This window comes from Aquarana catesbeiana, linkage group LG11 (assembly GCF_042186555.1).
Source record: "Aquarana catesbeiana isolate 2022-GZ linkage group LG11, ASM4218655v1, whole genome shotgun sequence".
In the NCBI taxonomy this organism is placed as follows: domain Eukaryota; kingdom Metazoa; phylum Chordata; class Amphibia; order Anura; family Ranidae; genus Aquarana; species Aquarana catesbeiana.
The window spans coordinates 123,884,558-123,904,139 of record NC_133334.1 but is presented as its reverse complement, the minus strand read 5'-3'; positions in this window follow the sequence as shown (position 1 = coordinate 123,904,139).

Genomic DNA, 19,582 nt, shown 5'->3' with positions numbered 1-19,582 from the left:
GTGATCCTGACTAATCTGACCACATTTCTGGATGCCATGTCACAACGTTATGAGGATCCACAGCTGTCTACAACTGCGAAAGCCACACTTCATTCATTACAGCAAGGTCGCAGAGCTGTAGAGGACTATGTTGCAGAGTTCAGGCGTTTGGGCGCTGACACCAGCTGGAACGACCCAGCCCTCCGCTACCAGTTTCATATGGGACTGTCAGATCCTCTCAAGGATGAACTGGCTAGGGTGCGGATACCGCAGACCCTAGATGCACTTATCAACTTGGCCATACAAATTGACCGACATCTGCGAGAACACAGGTCTGAAAGAACCATGAGTCAACCCCGTCATACCTGGATGTTACCAAGGGTCTCCAGTCCCTCTAACCCAGCTCCTCCAGTGCAATCAGCTCCGACTCCTGACATTTCTGAACCTAAGCAACTGGGCATACTTCATCCCTCTCTCACAGGAGAGGAGTGCCAATGGAGACACCTGAACAATCTGTGTATAAACTGTGGGGAACCTGGGCACTACGTAAGAACTTGCCCGGCTAAGCTCAGTAAGTTTCTCTTAAGTTCTACTGATCGAACTCCTGCTGCTATTAATACCTCTTCTCACCTCACTCTTCCTGTTCTATTGCAGCTGTCTGAAAAGAACATTCAAGTACCCGCTATTATTGATTCGGGAGCATGCAGTTGCTTCATGGATTGCACTTTCACAGCCAGACACTCAATTCCTTTGTTACCCAAGACTCAAGGACTTCTTGTTCATCTTGCTGATGGGTCAGCCAACAAATCAGGACCTGTTACACAGGAGACAACCCCTCTGCCAGCTACCATTGCCAGCCTCCATCAAGAGCTATTACGTCTTGACATCATCACATCACCTCTGTTTCCTGTCATCCTCGGCACGCCCTGGCTGCAGACCCACAACCCCCACATAAATTGGGCCACTAGAGAGGTTACCTTCCCATCTTCTTATTGCCATCAACACTGTCTACTATGTCTGGACTCTGAGACCTGCCAGTCAGTCCCGGAGGTGTTTCACGAATTCCAGGATGTGTTAAGTAACAAAGGTGAAGAGACTCTTCCTCCTCACTGAGTGTATGACTGCCATATTGAGCTCCTCCCTGGGGCTGAGATCCCTTTTGGGAGAATCTTCCCTCTAACGGAACAAGAGCTAGTTACACTCAGTGAGTACACCCATCCCTTCTCCGGCAGGAGCTGGCATCTTTTTTGTGGAGAAAAAAGACCATACTCTTCGTCCCTGTATCGATTATCTCAAACTCAATAAAATTACCATCAAGAATTGCTATCTTCTTCCCTTAGTACCCAAACTCTTCCAGAGGCTGGGGGCTGCAACCATTTTTTCCAAACTTGACCTTCGAGGGGCCTATAATTTGGTCTGCATCAGGGAAGGTGATAAGTGGAACATGGCTTTTCGCACCCGATTTGGACATTTTGAGTATCTGGTGATGCCTTTCGGACTGTGCAACGACGCCCCTGCCACCTTCCAGAACCTTATCAATGATATCTTATGAGATTACCTAGACCTGTTTGTTATCATTTACCTAGACAACATTCTGATTTTCTCCTCCTCCACTGACAGTCATCAAAACATGTTAAATGCATTCTAGGTCGCCTCCGCCAACATGGCCTATACGCCAAAGCCGAAAAGTTTGAATTTGAACAACAAAGCATACAATTTCTGGAACTGATTATTTCCATCGAAGGCATCAAGATGGACCCTCAAGAGATCTCTGCTATTTTGGAATGGCCTGCTCCCACAGATAAAAAGGGGATTCAGCGGTTCGTTGGATTTGTAAACTTTTATCAGAAATTCATTAAGGGTTTTTCCAGCCATTATTTCCCCAATTACTCAGCTATCACAAAAACCTAGAATATCTGAGAACTACAAAACCATTGAAACCACGCCAATCCAGGTAGGCACTATAATTTTCTAGATTTTCCTTTCATGTCACATACCGGCCGGGCTCAAAAAACACAAAACCAGATGCCTTGTCCCGTATGTTCAGTGACTCTAGAACAACTGCCTCTCCAGACATCATTCTGCCCATAGAAAATTTTCTTCTGGTGCAGAAAGATCTACTTGCCCAGGTCAAACAGGCTTCCATCAATGTTCCCCCCCTCTCTTGAAACAAAGTTACTTTCAAGAGATGGCCTGCTATGGCATAATGATAAAATCTTCATACTCGAGAGTCTCTGGGTCACCATACTTGAACTTTGTCACGACCATGTTTTAGCTGGGCATTTCGGCACTTCCAAAACAGCTGACCTGGTGCAGTGCACATTCTGGTGGTCTCAGGTAACAAAAGACTGTAAAGATTATGTGGAATCTTGCCCTATCTGTGCCCGAAGCAAGTGTAACCGAACCAAGGCTTGGGGCTTGCTCAAAACTTTGTCCATTCCAGACAGGCCCTGGAGATTTATTTCCATGGGTTTTATTGTGGAGCTTCCTCCCACAGAAGGTCATACCATCATTTTTGTAGTTGTAGACCGGCTAACCAAGCTGGCACATTTCATTCCTTTGAAAGGAACACCATCCAACCCTGAAATGATACAGGTTTTCATCAGGGAGAATGTCAGACTACACGGAGTTCCTGCCAACATCATCTCGGATTGGGGAGTACAATTCACCTCCAGATTCTGGAAAGCATTATGCAAATCCCTCGGCATCGAATTGTCCTTCTCCTCTGCCTACCACCCACAGAAAAACGGGCAGACGGAGAGGACCAACCAGACTCTTGAGCAGTATCTGCGATGCTTCCCTTCTTTTTCTCAAGACACCTGTATTTCTCTATTACCACTGGCTGAATTTGCCTACAATAACTCTACCCATTCTTCCATAAAACAAACTCACTTCTTTGCCAACTATGGATACTATCCATCATTCTTACCTACCTCCCTTCCAGAATGTTCAGTGCCAGCCGCTCTCGAAACCATAAACTTCCTTAACACAAATAACAAACTGCTACAGGAAACTATGGCTAAAGTGCAAGAACTCAACAAGGAGACCTTTAATAGGAAGAGACGGGGAGAATTAGCCCTGAAGCCTGGAGACCAGGTATGGCTATCCACTGTGAATCTAAGGCTAGCTTGCCCTTCTAAGAAGTTGGGTCCTAGGTTTGTGGGTCCTTTTTCAGTAAAGAGAAGGATCAATGAGGTGGCCTACGTGCTGGAACTGATGGATTCCTTTCGGGTACACCCCGTTTTCCACGTCTCCTTACTTAAGCCTGATGTTGCTAATTCTTTTTCAGGACGAAGTACAGGTCCCCCTGAGCCTGTGATTGTTAATGGGGAAGAAGAATATGAGGTGGAAGCAATCATGGACTGCCAGAAAACAAATAATCAGACCCAATTCTTGGTAAAATTGAAGGGCTACGGCCCAGAAGAAAATTCTTGGGAACCGGAAGGTAACATTCAAGTCTTTCAAGAGATCTTACCCAGAAAAGTTGGCCCGGTTGGGCATCCGGAGGCTGCCCCTTGGGGGGGCAATGTCAGGAAAGGCTTGCTGGGAGCAGCAGTTCTATGCAAGTGGGTGTGTGCTTGTGGGTGCCTGTGCGTACACGCATGTGTGAATGCGCACCTATGCGTGGGCGCGAACGAGAGTCATGACAAGGACATCTTGCTGTCTGATCTACAGTGTTCCCTGAGAGATATCCGTGTGTCCTGATCCATTTCTGTGTTATCCATCTTGCCTTGTGACTACCCTTTGCCATCCACCTGCCGAAATAAAAGAAAAACAGGGGCGCACCAGCCTTGTGCATTAACTTTTTAAAAACATTTATTATAAAAATGATAAAAAGAAACAACTCACAAGCAATAGGTGGAGGAGGCACAACATAAAGTGTACCGACAGCCAGCATGTGACTTAGGATGAGAGATGCCTTCCAAAAATCGTGGAGAGACGCACAAACATCACAATCAGCTAACGCGTTTCGAAGGGAACGTCTCTTCTTCATCAGAGCTACGCAGTGATCCCTCCTTCAGCAGTCCCCTCTTATAAGTGCCTGAGTGTCAATGAAACAAGGATGGGATATGGGGCTCCTCCCCCTCCGGGGATCCCTCCCTCTTGTGCCCTCCAATCACACGGGCAACACTCCAATTAGTGAACAGAAAATAGTTTATGTAGTATAAATAGTAATAATAGTATATATATATATATATATATATATATATATATATATATATATAAAATGCAATAGAATAAAATAAATTAACAATGATAATGTACCAGAAGCAAGCTGAACCATTGGTGATAAAAAATGGCGTGCTGTGCACATAGAATGCAACAGATGACATAAGCGTAAGGTTTACCAGATATAAATTGTGGTGAGCAGTGGTAGACATGGTGGGTGGGAATCTCCCACTCCACAAAACCACCAGTCGCATCAAACACATGTATACAGATGTAGAGCTCTGAAAGATAAATAACTAAATAAATAAAAAGATTAATTGAATCATAGATGAAAAAGAGCGAGTACCTACAGTGCTATCTCAGGGGGTCAGTGCAAGTAGAGCGCCTCTGTATCAAGTGCACAGCGGGCCGGTGACAGTGTGGCTGTATCCAAGTGGAACGCACGCCGGTGTGCTCGCGTTCCGAGCTGAAGGAAAGGGGCGGAGACCACATCGCCCCTTCCGCATCTCATACAGCTCACTCTCAGTGTGAGCGGCGAGAGACACCCTAGTGACATGTGACTGGGGGCGGGACCAGCATGTAGGGGCCATCCGCTCACTAAAGCCATTCTAATGTCAGTCTAGGCTAGCAGCTGCCTCAAAATGCCAGAATACCAAATAGCCCCAACGAAAGAACAGAGGGCTCCTACCAACTAGCAAAATATATATATATATATATATATATATATATATATATATATATATATATATATATATATATATATATATACCAAGTGGTAAAATGATAGTAATATTGGCAATAGTAATATAAATGCTGTTGAATATTGATAAATTGATAAAAAATTAATGAAAAATTGAAATAAATAGCTAAAATAGTAATCAATGTATATTAAATGGTGAAATAAGGATGGTGAAATCCATATTAATAATACTATATATAGTATAACACTAATATTAGTAATACTGATAACCAAAGGAAGAAGGCGCAATGGTAGTATGATAGATTATCAATCATCTGGCCGCCAGCGCACAAACCACGCGCCACATCTACGGCTCTATATACGCATATACGTGCCCACAAACTAGCACGCCGTGACTCAACCATAGGTCAACAATTGAGGGAACTTTATATACAGGAACAAACCCAATTAGAATTGCACTATAAAAAGGTCATGCTGAAGGAGATATGCACATGCAGCAACATACTGCGAACTGGAGAAACAATGTCTAAAACCTGAAAAAAATTTTGTGGGAAATGAGATATACTGGTGTGCAGAGACTGCCATCATCCTAAATAGAATTAGAAAAATTATATGCAACAAAGTGCATGTAGGGGGACGCCCCTTTGGATTTTAAAGGCAGCATATAAGTAAGAAAAATAGATAATGATAAAAGGCAAAATCAATGCCAACTTTATTGTTGTAGAAATATGAATAAAATTGTCTGAGAGACAGAACAAGCGTACAAAAAGTATTCAATATCTTTACAAATACTTGATTATAAACCATACAGAGCATAAATAGATAATATCACCCGATGCCATCAACCCCAGAGGACCAACCCAGTCAAAGTAGGCATGGTGGGGGTAGGTGGCTAGAAAATATATCCCGACATGTTTCGGAGAAGACCGTAGTCAAACTTGTATATTCCTTCTTCAGGGGAATTATTTTACATACAGGTGGGTGAAAAATATTTCTTGTCTCTGGAACATAAGTATATACATAAATAAGTAACATAGCAAGGAAAGACTATAGGATGGTCTATTCACTAGCCATTATTTTTTGGAAGTAAGCAAAAAGCACACAGTACTCACATGGTTAAACTCACATCATAGGTGAAAAAATAATTGAAAGGATCATATACTGGCTGTATAGGTCCACCGGTGGGTGGCAAGAGAGGGGAAAACCGTGGTGACACACAGAGCCGCAGGGGCACTTTCACAAGGGACGCCAAATCCTCCCTATAGCAAACAAGTCACCATTAGGGAGAAAGATAGCACATAAGGATGGGGCAAAAAAATATATATAAAGGATATAAAATATAGTGTACATACAGCGCACTCTGCTATGAATAGCATGATGTAACATAATGTTGCATTGTAATAGCTGGTCAGGTGTGAGAAGCAGGACCCTGAAAAAACAGTGTTCCTACCTTGCTTAGTGATTGATTGTAGCTGATTGTAGAAACACAAAAGCAATCTGCTGCTGACAGTCCAGTGTCTGCCTAGGAAATGGCAAAAGACATCCGGCTGAGAGAAGCAAGGTACCTTTATATATGTGTAATAGACCAATAGAGTATGAAGTGTCTTGTATTACTCACAGCTGTGTTCAAACACAGCTGAAAAGAAACAGTGGAGGGGTGTGTAAAAAGCAGCCAATCCGAGTGCAGAAACAAAGAGGCCACCCACGGCGCCGCATCGACACATGCCGCGTACGTGGATGCACCTCAATGGGCATACCTCAGGCGTGGGGGCACGCGGCGCAGACCACGCCCAGGGGAGGCGCGATCGCGTCACGCGCCGGTGCGCCACCGGCGGGGTAGCTTACACCAGTCGTCATGGAGACGACGGTGAGAGCGTAGAGACGCTCCACTCTTGCGCAGACAACCGGGGGCGGGAGAGAGCATCTCCAGCCGATCCAGGCCGCACAGAGGAAGCTCACCCGCCGGGTGTCGGCGCACCAGCTGCATCCTAGGAAACCAAAGGGACCCCCACCTCGCCATCTAGTGGAGGAAAGGAAGAAAACAGCCAGGGTATGAGATCAATGGAAAACATACAGCAACAATGGTGCAAATATAATAACATTTTTTGAAATAAAATATAATTAAAGAATATACCAAATACAATGGAAAAAGAAATTACAATAAATAATAAAGAGAGAAAAAAAAAATTACATTACATAACATGTTGAAAATAATTTGAAATTACATTACAATTACATTACCATAGCATATATTAAAAATATTTAATAACTATTTTGAATAACTAAACTGCCACCTTTATCTGCTTTCCGAATAATGACGTCTTGATTCTGCCTAAGGCTCATAACAGATAGCCCCAGCGGGTCGAGGTGTTTATTAAACTTGTTCCCTTTGTTGTTAGCATGGTGGAATCTCATTCTAAAGGATTCAAAGACCACGTCATAGAATGTTGAGGTATATTTCCCTTTGGCCCAATGTGGAAAAAAGGAAGATTGCGGGGCAAAAGAAGTGTGGACTATTGCTGTGTCGCTGAGGGGCTCACAGGAAGAGGGTGATGAATCACTATGTTCTGCCACTGCATAAAGTTCCTCTAAAATATTTAGGGCCGAGTCGTCGTCAATACTCCTATCCAAAGGCGGACTAGACAGCAGTTCTGCATTCCTGATAGTTACAGAAGATTTACCAGTGTCTTTTAGTATGTAGTACCGCTGTAGGGTGAGTTTACGTACATATCTGTTGAGAACACAAATAGTTCAAAGAGATTGGGGACACTAGGGGGGGCATAGTTAAGCCCTTTCCTAAGTAGATCAAGGTCTGTGTCAGTGAACACAGAGCTAGATAGATTATAGATCTTAATAGTTGCAAGAGTATGATTTATACCAGTGGTTCTCAACTCCGGTCCTCAGGACCCACTAACAGGCCAGGATTGCAAGATTACTGAAATACATCACAGGTGTTATCATTTGCTGCTCAGTGATTGCAGTATTCTAGTCTGCATCTCCCCACGGTAATACTTAAAACCTGGCCTGTTGGTGGGTCCTGAGGACTGGAGTTGAGAACCACTGATTTATACCCTGCCTATTTTTGTGTCTCTTACCACCTCTTCCGCCTCTTCTAGTTCCTCTTCCCTTTTCCTTGACTTCTTTGTTGACAGGGTGCATGACAGAGGGTTCACCTGACCTTGGCCTGTCCAGGACCTCGCTTCTGTCTGATCCTCTGGCTTATCCTTACCAGTCTGTTACCGACCCGGCTTGTTCTCTGCCTCTCCTTCAGCCTCCTGCATCTGTTCCTGTTCTGCTCGTCTGTGTATGACCCGGCTTGTCTGACCTTCCTGTGTCCCAATCCCTGGGACCATCTTCCTGTGAGTGTTTCCTGCCTGCTTCAGCTTCCAGTCTGCTGCATCCCACCTGCTGTTCCAGTTGTCTCAGCAACCCCCGGAGCTTCAGACCAGCCCCCCAGCTGTTGATCCTGCCAGGCACTCGTGCTGTCCTGTACTCCTGTGCTTCCTGTCTGCTTTACCAGGGGCAGCGAGTCAGGGGCGTAAGAGAGGCCTCCCTCTGCATATTGGGCTCAACAGCCAGGTACGTGACAGGTGGTGTACTGCTAGCAGATTGGCTGCAAGTACTTGGGACACCTATTGCTATACCTTCATTCCTCTCAGTGCAGGTTTTTGAGAGGACTGGAGGTATAGTAGGGTTGGAGATCCCAGATGATGAACAAAGAGAAGTCCACCTTTTTCTTTGATGTGGGTCTTTCAAGTTCTGTTGCCAACGGACTGCATAGCAGGTCGTCATATGTCTTGTCAAGCATGTGGTGCCCAAGCGGCTGCTGTTGTGGCCGCGCTTGATCCGCTTCAGACATAGGTTGAAAACAGCAATGTTGTGATCTGCTGCACACGTGTCAAAATAGGCCCACACCGAGGAACTTTTAAAAGTCAGCGGGGAGTCAGCAGCGCCCTGCACTTGTGGAGCTCTGCGGTGTGATGCAATAGGGTGGCCCTTAAGCTGCCCCCTAGTGGACATCCTGCCTCATTGGAGTTGTGCCTCCTCCTCACTTTCCTCCTCTCTTCTCTCAGGCACCCAAGTACAGTCAGTGACCTCATCATCCCCTCCCTCCCCATCACTGGAGAAAACTTGGCAGTATGCTGCAGCTGGGGGAACATGACTGCCAGTTTCTAGTCCTTCTGTGGTGTCCCCTCTCTCTAGGCTCACGTTACTCCCTTCCTCAACCTGTGAACCAACATCAGAGCCTTCAAATTGCTTTGCATTCTCCAGCAGCATATAACCGACACTGTGGTTGAATAATTCTGGGGACTCCTCCGTGCATGATGGTGGGGATACAGAAGTAGTGACTGTGGACAAGGAGCCGGTGGAATAGCCCGCTTTGGCAGCTGCGTTGGAAAGCAAACTACTCTGAGCCTGGGTGATAGAGGATGAGGAGGATGAGGATGGCTTTGTTATTCACTCCACCAACTCTTCTGCATGTTCTGGCTCAATAACATGGCCAGCAACAGCAAAAAAGGACAAGCATGCAGAGGTTGCACCATGTCCATGACCACCACTGTTGACTGTAGACACAGTGGCTGCTTGCCCTGTATTAGTGGCCTGTAAGCGTCTGCCTCTTCTTGGTGGCCTTCTGGACATGATGTATTTTTTGTTTAGATGCTGTGTACACCACCAGAAGTGTAGTATAAACTGTACACACTGTATTAGATACTGTGTACACTGCCAGCACTATATTAGAAACTGTACAATGGCTGCACTGTATTGTATTCTGTGTACACCATCAGAAGTGTAGTAGAAACTGTACACATTGTATTAGATACTGTGTACACCGCCTGCACTGTATTACAAACTGTACAACTGCTGCACTGTATTGTATACAGACGATCGGAATTTCTGACAACCAAACCGTAGATTTATTTCCGATGGATGTTGGCTGAAACTTGTCTTGAATACACACGGTCGGACAAATGTTGTCTGAAATTCCGATCGGCTAGAACGCGTTGACATACAACACATACGACGGGACTAGAAAAAGGAAGTTCAATAGCCAGTGCGCCACCTTTTGGGCTCCTAATTTCATGTTAGTGGAAGTTTGGTGAGAGACGATTTGCGCTTTTCAGCCTCGTGCTTTTCCGATCATTACTGCTCTTCATTTTGTCTTTGTGGGTTCGTATCTGGTTTTCAGTGCGTGTAGTCAGTTCGCATCTGGTTTTCAGTGCGTGCCATTTCTAGTACGTATTTGATTAGCAGTGCGTTCTTGTCCGCTTGTTTCTGATTTTCAGATCGTTCTTCTCAGGTTCTTTCTGATTTTCAGTGCGTTCTGTCAGTTCGTTCTGACCAGCTGATCATTTTGAAGCCATGTTGCGGTTATGAACTCATAGAGTTCATGCTATGCGGGGGCTTGGTGTTGGGGTTCTTACTTTGACCCAAGTCCAGTCCATGAACAGGGCGGGGAGGCATTCATGGATGAAGAATTGGTTGCTCCAGTGTGACCAATTCTCGCACATGCCTTTGTTGCAGGAGATCCGTGAGAATAATCCTGATGATTTCAGGAATTATCTCTGGATGACGGACCCCGTTTTTCATCGCTGGCTTTGCTGTCCCCTTATATTATGAAGCTGGACACCTGCAAGCCATCACTCCTTGCGGTACTTGGCGACGGGGAGAAGTCTGCAGGACATCAAGTTCTCTCCCCCCCTGGCTCTGGGGATCATTATTCCAAAGACCTGTTCTGCCATCATTCAGGTCCTACAGAAGGCCTATATTAGGGTAAGTTTTCTCCTTTAACATCACATTCTAAGTATTTCATTTTTGCTAATGTATTGTGTTTATTTCATCATTCCCTAATTACCATGATTGTAATATGCTGTGAATGTCCCCTTTATCCTCATGCATGCTTGAATTTTTTAATGCTCCTTTTTTTGTTCTTCATGCATATTTGCCTTCACTAACCTCCTCAGCATGCTATCCAGGGCCCATGCATACCTAGCCTAGTCACTTAACAATGTATTTTGTCAGCTCCATTGTAGTGCTTTACCCTAAACACCCCCTAAAATGTGTACAAATGTGAGTGCGAGAGGCTTTCTTTTTGGGGGCCCAAACTCATTTGGAACCCTCCCCCCCCCAACTGCTAAGTCAGCCGATACCAGTTCTCTATCTTCTCACTTTTCCTAACCCATACACACTATACCTACCTCTTTTGTGTTCATATTTATGGATGAATTCACCAAAGCATGTAGTGAAAGGTTCCGCCTGAATACTTTCAAATGGTACTGTTTAAATTTTGTTCTCATATTATCTTGATAGGTAATTGCAGAATGTAAAAATGTGCTTCAATTTGGACAGTGTGTATTCATATTTTTGTATTATGACACTTCTTACCTGTCCAGTGGGCTGCCAATAGTGTAAGTAAGGAGGGGCTGGCCAAAGTAACACACATTATTTATGCATTCAGCTCTCAGTGAAGTGGAGAGGGTTACCTGTCCAAAATATCTACCCCCCCTAAAATTTTTAAATGGGCCATCAGAGGGGGTATGGATCTGATAAGTGGACCTTATATTTTTGTCTTTAAATACTCCTTAAAATAAATGTTTTATACTTATGTTGGCCAAGAATGTTTGTGCCTAATCTGCTTGCAATGTTATGTGCAAAAGTACTAATGCATTTTTTTCTTGTTTCACTCCACAGTTTCCTTCAACGCCACAGGAATGGCAGACTGTGGCTTCCCAATTTGCCCAGTGGTGGGACTTTCCCAACTGTGGAGGGGCAATTGATGGGAAACACGTCCACATCGTTCCACCCCCCAACTTAGGGTCATAGTGTTATAATTACAAGGGGTTTAATAGTATTGTGATCTTGGCAGTGGTGTCAGTGACATACAAGTTTCTCTATGTGGACGTGGGGAAGAATGGCTGGATGTCGGATTGTGTAGTCATCACCCAGACCGAGTTCTACGGATGGCTCCAGAGTGGTGGCTTGGGCTTGCCACCTGCAGAAGACAACGTGGTTGGTCTACCATTTGTCCGCTGTTGTCGCTGATGAAGCGTTTGGGCTGGATAATCACCTGATGTGGCTGCTACCGATGAGGACCCTCACCCCGGACCAGAGGTCTTTTAACTACCGACTGGCCAAAGCCATAAAAGTGGTGGAGAATGCTTTTGGGATAATGGCCAGGTGGCTCTGCCTGTTCCTGACAGCAATCAACATGGCAGAATATAAACTAAACCATATAATACTTGCATGATGCATTATGCACAACTTTCGTTCCAGAACAAACAACAACCCTCACGGCGCTTGAAGCTGGCTGTCCTGGCTTGCCCCCCCAAAGTGCCTGCGAGGTCAATCAAAAATATATAGAATACTTTGCGGGTAGGGGGGCCATTGATATGCCAGCAAATGTTTGATAAACCTTTTTAAAATACATTTTTTGTTAAAATGAAAGAATATTTCATTTGATTTACTGCTTGTGTATCTTTTAGCTGTCTCCTAGGTTCTCCAATGGGCTTTTCTTTTTGGACATTTTCTTCAATAGTGCAAATGTAATTTAGTTGATATATGAGGTGACAATCTCTTCTTCAGCTAACTATTATGTTGTGGGTCTGCTACACACACACAATGTTTTTGTTGTTATTGTATGAAATGCATTAATGATAAAAAAGCAGCATATTTTTCAGCACCATGAATTAATTGTTTTGAGTCCCCAAACTGGCCTGATTGGGGCAAATTTTAGAGCACTGTGGGATAATTTACTAAAAGCAAATCCACTTTGCACTACAAGTGCACTGCACTGAAAGTGCACTTGTAGTGCAAAGTAGATTTGCCTTGAGTAAAAGAAAAAACATTGTCACTGTAAACACCAAATTACTCCAAAAACTGGTATTGAGTATTGAAAGAAGAAGCCACACTTTATGAGTAGAAAACATTTTACTCAAAGCACATTCACATGTGCATTAGAAAAGGGTTTTTGAACAAACCAACATATTTGTTGTATAACATTTTTAGGTTTGACAGTACAAATAGCCTTTTTTGGGTTAAACATGCATGTTTAAAACCATAAAACATACACAACTCAGGAACTTACAAAGTTCAACTTTGACAAAGTGAAGGCAATATCAGACATTAGCACGTCCAAACTTTGTTGATATTGCCTTCATTAGATGGGGTGATGTCACCCCTGCGAAAGCCAAATTTTGAATATGCACACAAATTGTGAGTCAAAATGTGGTTCTCCCTCCCGATCCCATGAATAATGTCAACATGTGCTAGCTCCGATCATGGGGGATCAATGGACATGTTTCGGGGGTACAACCCCTTCCTCTCATCTACTTTACTTGCGAGAAAGGGGTTGCACCCACAAAACACGTACCTTGATATCCCGTGATGGCAGATAGCACATGTTGACACACTGTGTACCTCTTCAAAATTTGGCTTTCTAAAAAATATTTAAAATGTGTGAAAATAAGAAAATTACAAAAAACTGGAATAATTTTGGGGTGTTTTAGATTCTGCCTAAAACATCAATGATGTTTTTTTCCACATCATTGATGTCTTCCTTGATCTTCTGTAAATCACGATTGCACACCATGATCTCCCCGATGAGAATGTGTGCACTTGCACTTGTGAAATGAGATTCTTCTTCCACAACATCCACATCACCTAAAATAAAAAAACACATCATGTATTATAAATTTGCAGGCATCCATCTATTTCCTGAAGCTGTGGTCTCAGACACTCACCTGTTGTGGTCACTATTTTCTTATACAAAAACCGAAAAGAAGGGGGGACTTTTGGACTTTTTAGGCACAACTACACAACCAAATTATAGATAAAAATCTTATTTTATTAATTTAGAAAAACACGTAGCAAAAAAGGCGACAATATTAAAAACACAACATATGTATATGTTCAGATATTTGCTATACAACACCATCTAAAGTATATGAGTCTTCGGACATCTGAAAAGTTGCTCCGAATATAGATCAGTCCGAAGAGGTGGTTTAGATAGCAAATCCGCAATCAGCTCATGTATTGTGATTGTTCGATGCTCGACATGTTTCGCGTGTGGGCCACGCTTCTTCAAGAGCGATGACAATATATGTTGTAACTATCAGAGTATATAACATTACAATTTCATGGTTAGTATATACATATATACATATATATATAGAGAACAGGCGTCTATGATGACGCCACATATATTGTGCAGAAAGAAAATGTGTACTCGTTCAAACAGGGCGGCAGTGGGCGTCAAAACCCCAAAGCGGTGCTGGAAGGCTGCTATGGGGGCGTGCACAACATAGTTTTAGATAGTATTTAAGGAGTGATACAATAGAACAGGTTTGTGAACTAAATGAAATTTGAGTAACCTTGACGTGTGGAAAAGAGGGGGGGGGAGGAAAGGAAAAGAAAACGTGGAGGGCAGGACGAGGGCAACCCAAGGACAAGGAGAGGAGGGAAGGGGAAGGAAGAGGAAGGGGGAAAGGAAGGAGGGGGGGAGGGGGAGGGGGAAAGGAAAAGGGAGAAAAGGGATATCCTCCCTTTATTACACTGCGCCTCCACTCTTTTCCCCTCTATATCTGGTTGTTCCCCTGTTCCTCCCTTTCCTTTCCTCCCCTCTTTCCCTCTCTTCCCCCCTCTTCCCCCCTCTTCCCCCCTCCCCCCCAACTCTCCCCCCCCCCCCCTTCCCCCCCCCTTTTCTCTCCTCCTTTTCTCCCTTTTCCTTTCCCCCTCCCCCTCTCCCCTCCTTCCTTTCCCCCTTCCTCTTCCTTCCCCTTCCCTCCTCTCCTTGTCCTTGGGTTGCCCTCGTCCTGCCCTCCACGTTTTCTTTTCCTTTCCTCCCCCCCCCCTCTTTTCCACACGTCAAGGTTACTCAAATTTCATTTAGTTCACAAACCTGTTCTATTGTATCACTCCTTAAAGACGCCTGTTCTCTATATATATGTATATATGTATATACTAACCATGAAATTGTAATGTTATATACTCTGATAGTTACAACATATATTGTCATCGCTCTTGAAGAAGCGTGGCCCACACGCGAAACATGTCGAGCATCGAACAATCACAATACATGAGCTGATTGCGGATTTGCTATCTAAACCACCTCTTCGGACTGATCTATATTCGGAGCAACTTTTCAGATGTCCGAAGACTCATATACTTTAGATGGTGTTGTATAGCAAATATCTGAACATATACATATGTTGTGTTTTTAATATTGTCGCCTTTTTTGCTACGTGTTTTTCTAAATTAATAAAATAAGATTTTTATCTATAATTTGGTTGTGTAGTTGTGCCTAAAAAGTCCAAAAGTCCCCCCTTCTTTTCGGTTTTTGTATATGAAATTGCTAGGACGTGGCACAGTGCTATTTCACGTGTATCCACGGTACCACTCCGTGTGACGATACACTTATAGTTTTTCAATTGACTGAATTGGGTGGGAGCACCCGGGCCCTTGGTAACCATATTTATGGGAACCAATTAGTGGTTTATATCATAGACCCCTTCATCCATACCAGTAAATATTTTTCTATTGCCTCTCTAAAGCTATATTTGTTCTTTTCTTTCTCAGTTTACTGGGCTTAATACTTAAAAGGAAGTGACCTATGGACTTTGTAGGCACAGCATGGACGGGATATATGTCTGAAATCCAGACCAATTGCAATGTTGATACGAAACAAGAAATTGGGATCAATCAATATATGGCCAAAATGAAACGCCTCTTGAAAAAGAAGGCCAACCTCTATTGGCATATAGAATTCCTTAATAAGTATGTCAGGGAAAACATCAGTCCCTTGGGATTAAGGGTACAAGTATATCCCTCTTTTCAGACTACAACTCCTGAGTTTAAGGTAGCGTGGGAAGGTGCACTTACAACTTGCAGTATTAATTTGATGAAATTACTCATTTCCCAATATCAATCTGAATTGGCTACACTCGATCAAGAGATTGTAACATTGCAATCTTCCAATGAAAGCATAAAAACCCATGCCTTATACACCAAACGATGGCAAGACATTAGAGATTTTGTCACTAAAATCACTAGAGATATTATCTATAAAAAACAAAATAAACTTTCCAAAGATAGATTGGCCTTTATGGACGGTTTTGCGTATCATTGGCAGCTACCTGCTCAGAACAGAGGGTCTAGAACCAGAAATCGCATCGTGAAAAATCAAGGAAATATACTATACACTACAGACGATGATACTGAATCTGATTCCTCTCTGTTTTCTTCACAGCCTCCTTCCAGGAAAACCAACCCCACGACTCATCACTCACATCTAGGAGCACGTAAGCGGGATCTTGGTGGTGGGTCTTTTACTCCGTATTTTAAAAAACGTCCTCCTTCTGATAACTCTTCTTTTCACAACAAATCTTCACAAGACACCTCTCTTAATACTGACACCAATGGACATCCACCTGGAAAATACCTGGGAGCCACGGCCCTACAGGCGATCCAGCTTCTCAATTCACAGTCACAATCACATGTTTTGTCGATGACCGCGACTCCATCTTCCACAATCAGTGATATGGGCAGATCCCTGGTACAGGGAGCCACTACCGCTGAGAATACACAGCTCACACTTCCAAACACTCCTGGTAACAACACACAGGGCACACATCTTAGGCAGAGTACACTAGACTCACACGTCTCCCAGACTAGGAATTTGTCACAAAATTTTCAAGTGCCAGAGCACAAACCACCACTCACGTAAATGCGAATCTGGACATTTTCAATCTAACCCCTTATTCCCTTAACACTCACCAAGTAGAGGTTCTCCAGCTCGGTTTGAGTTTCTGTCCATCTACTGTAATTGATAAGTATGAGACTATTAAGGACCTATACTTATTCTCTCGGAATCTCACATACACATTTTTGTTCGATAAGGATCGGGCGCGATCCATACAGGACAAACAGATTTCCGAACAAGTCAAACACTTCACTATGGAGGACTTTCGAGCCCTCCGAGATTTAATGTTACTACTTGATGAGAATGATCAAACGAGCCATGCAGAGATTCCTGCGGCCTCCAACTCTAATCCTTCAGTTGTTCCCCCGATCAACCCATTTAAAACCAAATCTCAACGCTTCCCTGACCTGATGACTAATCCCAGTATTTGGGCCTTCCTGATGGGCACAATCAATGATGTCAAGAATATGAGTGTAACACCTAAACATAAGAATTTAACTCAAGCCCAGACATTAGCAATCACGCAATTACACAATCACCCTGACTTGGTGATAAAACCCGCCGATAAAGATGGAAACATTGTTCTCATGACCAAAGCTGACTACAAACAGATGGTCATGAATATCTTATGTAACAAGACATGGTACAAACGCATTGATTCGATAGAAATCGACCAATACAAAGCAAAATTCTTGAATATCGTTGGTTCTGCCCATCAGGAGGGCCTTATTGATCAAGACCTATATAATTTTTTGAATGTGCGCCATCCTAGGATGGCCACATTCTATGCACTTCCCAAAGTGCATAAAAATCAGACCAAACCCCCGGGAAGACCGATAGTGTCAGGCATAGGGTCTCTAACAGAAAACGCCAGCCGACTAGTGGACTCAATACTCCTACCACACGTGCTGTCCTTACCTTCATGTATCAGAGACACAATGGACCTTTTAAAGCAGATTGAGGGGATGGTCGTGCCTCCTGATGCCCTGCTCGTGACCTTGGATGTCGAGGCTCTATACTCGAGCATCCCCCACGAGCAGGGCATCAGGACAGCACGCACCTTCCTTCGTGAACAAACGCACCATCGTTGGGAGTACTGCGAATTTATTCTAAAATTGCTACATTTCATCCTCACACATAACTGTTTTACATTTGATGGGTCCCACTTCCTCCAGGTACAGGGCGTAGCTATGGGCACCTGTTGTGCGCCCACCTATGCTAACCTGTACCTGGGGGGGTGGGAGCGTACAGTATTTTCGGATGACAGTTTATCACATTTGACCAGCCAGGTGATGTGTTGGATGCGCTTTATTGATGACATCTTTATTGTATGGTCAGGGTCTATGGAAAGCTTAAACACCTTTGTTAATAGACTTAACTGCAATTCATCCAACTTAAAATTTACAGTATGTAGTAACTATTCAACCATCACTTTCCTTGACCTTACAATCTGCAAAGATGGGGACGGCAAATTGGCCACCTCTTTGTTCCGCAAAGAAACAGCAGGCAACACTCTGCTACATGCGGAAAGTGCCCACCCATATACCCTCATACGTAGCATACCATACGCTCAGTACCTTAGACTCCGCAGAAACTGTACTTTCACAGAGGACTTTAAACTACAAGCCAATACACTTCGCGAACGTTTGAAGGCAAGGGGATACAGTAAATCACTTCTGCGCCGCGCTTACAATAAAGCATTGCGCCAACCACGGAATGTACTTTTATACCAAAATAAAACCTCTAAACCAAATTTGACGGTAAGATACATCACAAAATACTCCCAACACCACTCAGAATTACGTGATATCCTAACTACACATTGGTCGTTATTACGTGAAGACCCGATCCTGGCCAAATACATAACCCCTACCCCAACCATCACTTTTCGTAGAAGCAGATCCCTTAGGGATAAACTAACATCTAGTCATTTTTGTAATGACTCTATAACACAGCTCCATCCAAAAGGAATTACCAGATGCGGAAGATGCTCCTTCTGCTCCTGGATCCGTACAGGGACCCACTTCAAACTTCCCAATGGTGAAACATTTACTCCCCATTTTCATGCTAACTGTGAAACTCAGGGCTTAGTCTACCTTATGACATGTGATTGTCAAGCCTTCTATGTCGGAAAAACCATCCGACAATTCCGTTTGCGTATTAAGGACCACGTATATTACTCTGGAGGAGGAAAAATGATTACATCTGTGAGTAGGCATCTGGACCTCTATCACAGATTCGACACCTCGGTGGTTTCCTTCATTGCCCTTGCGGTTATTCCAAGGAGCCCCCGAGGTGGCGACTGGGACAAACAGATTTTAAGACAAGAAACTTTTTGGATAGAACGGTTGAATGCGACTCGGGCCCCTGGCATTAATGAGGCGCAGTCCTATAAACCTTTTTTGTGATAATCAGTAAGCTATATAGGCTCTGATTACAGTTTGTGTATATCTATTAGTTTAGTAATAATGAGTAAGGGCCAAGATACACACAGGTCCATTTTTCCATTTTGATCCATATAGAGATCCACTTATATACACAGACTTGAGTTGAGGTCCATTTGTGCTTCTGTACATAGTAAGCATACCAACAATATAGATATTGAGGTATATATATGCAATAACAGAATCATCTGTAATGCTTTACTGTATAAAATGTGTGTTTTTTAATTTTTTCTATGAGAAATGATTTCCCCTTGTGTACTGAGTTCTTGAGGTGCGGTTTGTGGTAGCGCCATCTGGTGGTGCATTCTTGGCTGCTATGCGGCCGCCCAGCGCCGCATCGGGTCCTCTTGATGTGGCGCGCACACCAGCTGGCTAATTACCAGCTGGTGTAGCTCACAGTGGGCGTGTGCCGCCTCCCCACTGGAAGCGCCGTCTCTGCTGACGGCTCTCCCGGCTGGCTTGGGCGCATGCGCACAGTGAGTATTCGGCCGGTCCGGATGACGTCACGTCGGCGCAGCCGATTGGATGACAACGGACGGGACGGGCACACAAATAGGACAGCGTCCTAACATAGTGTGCATTCCGCTCTAGCTC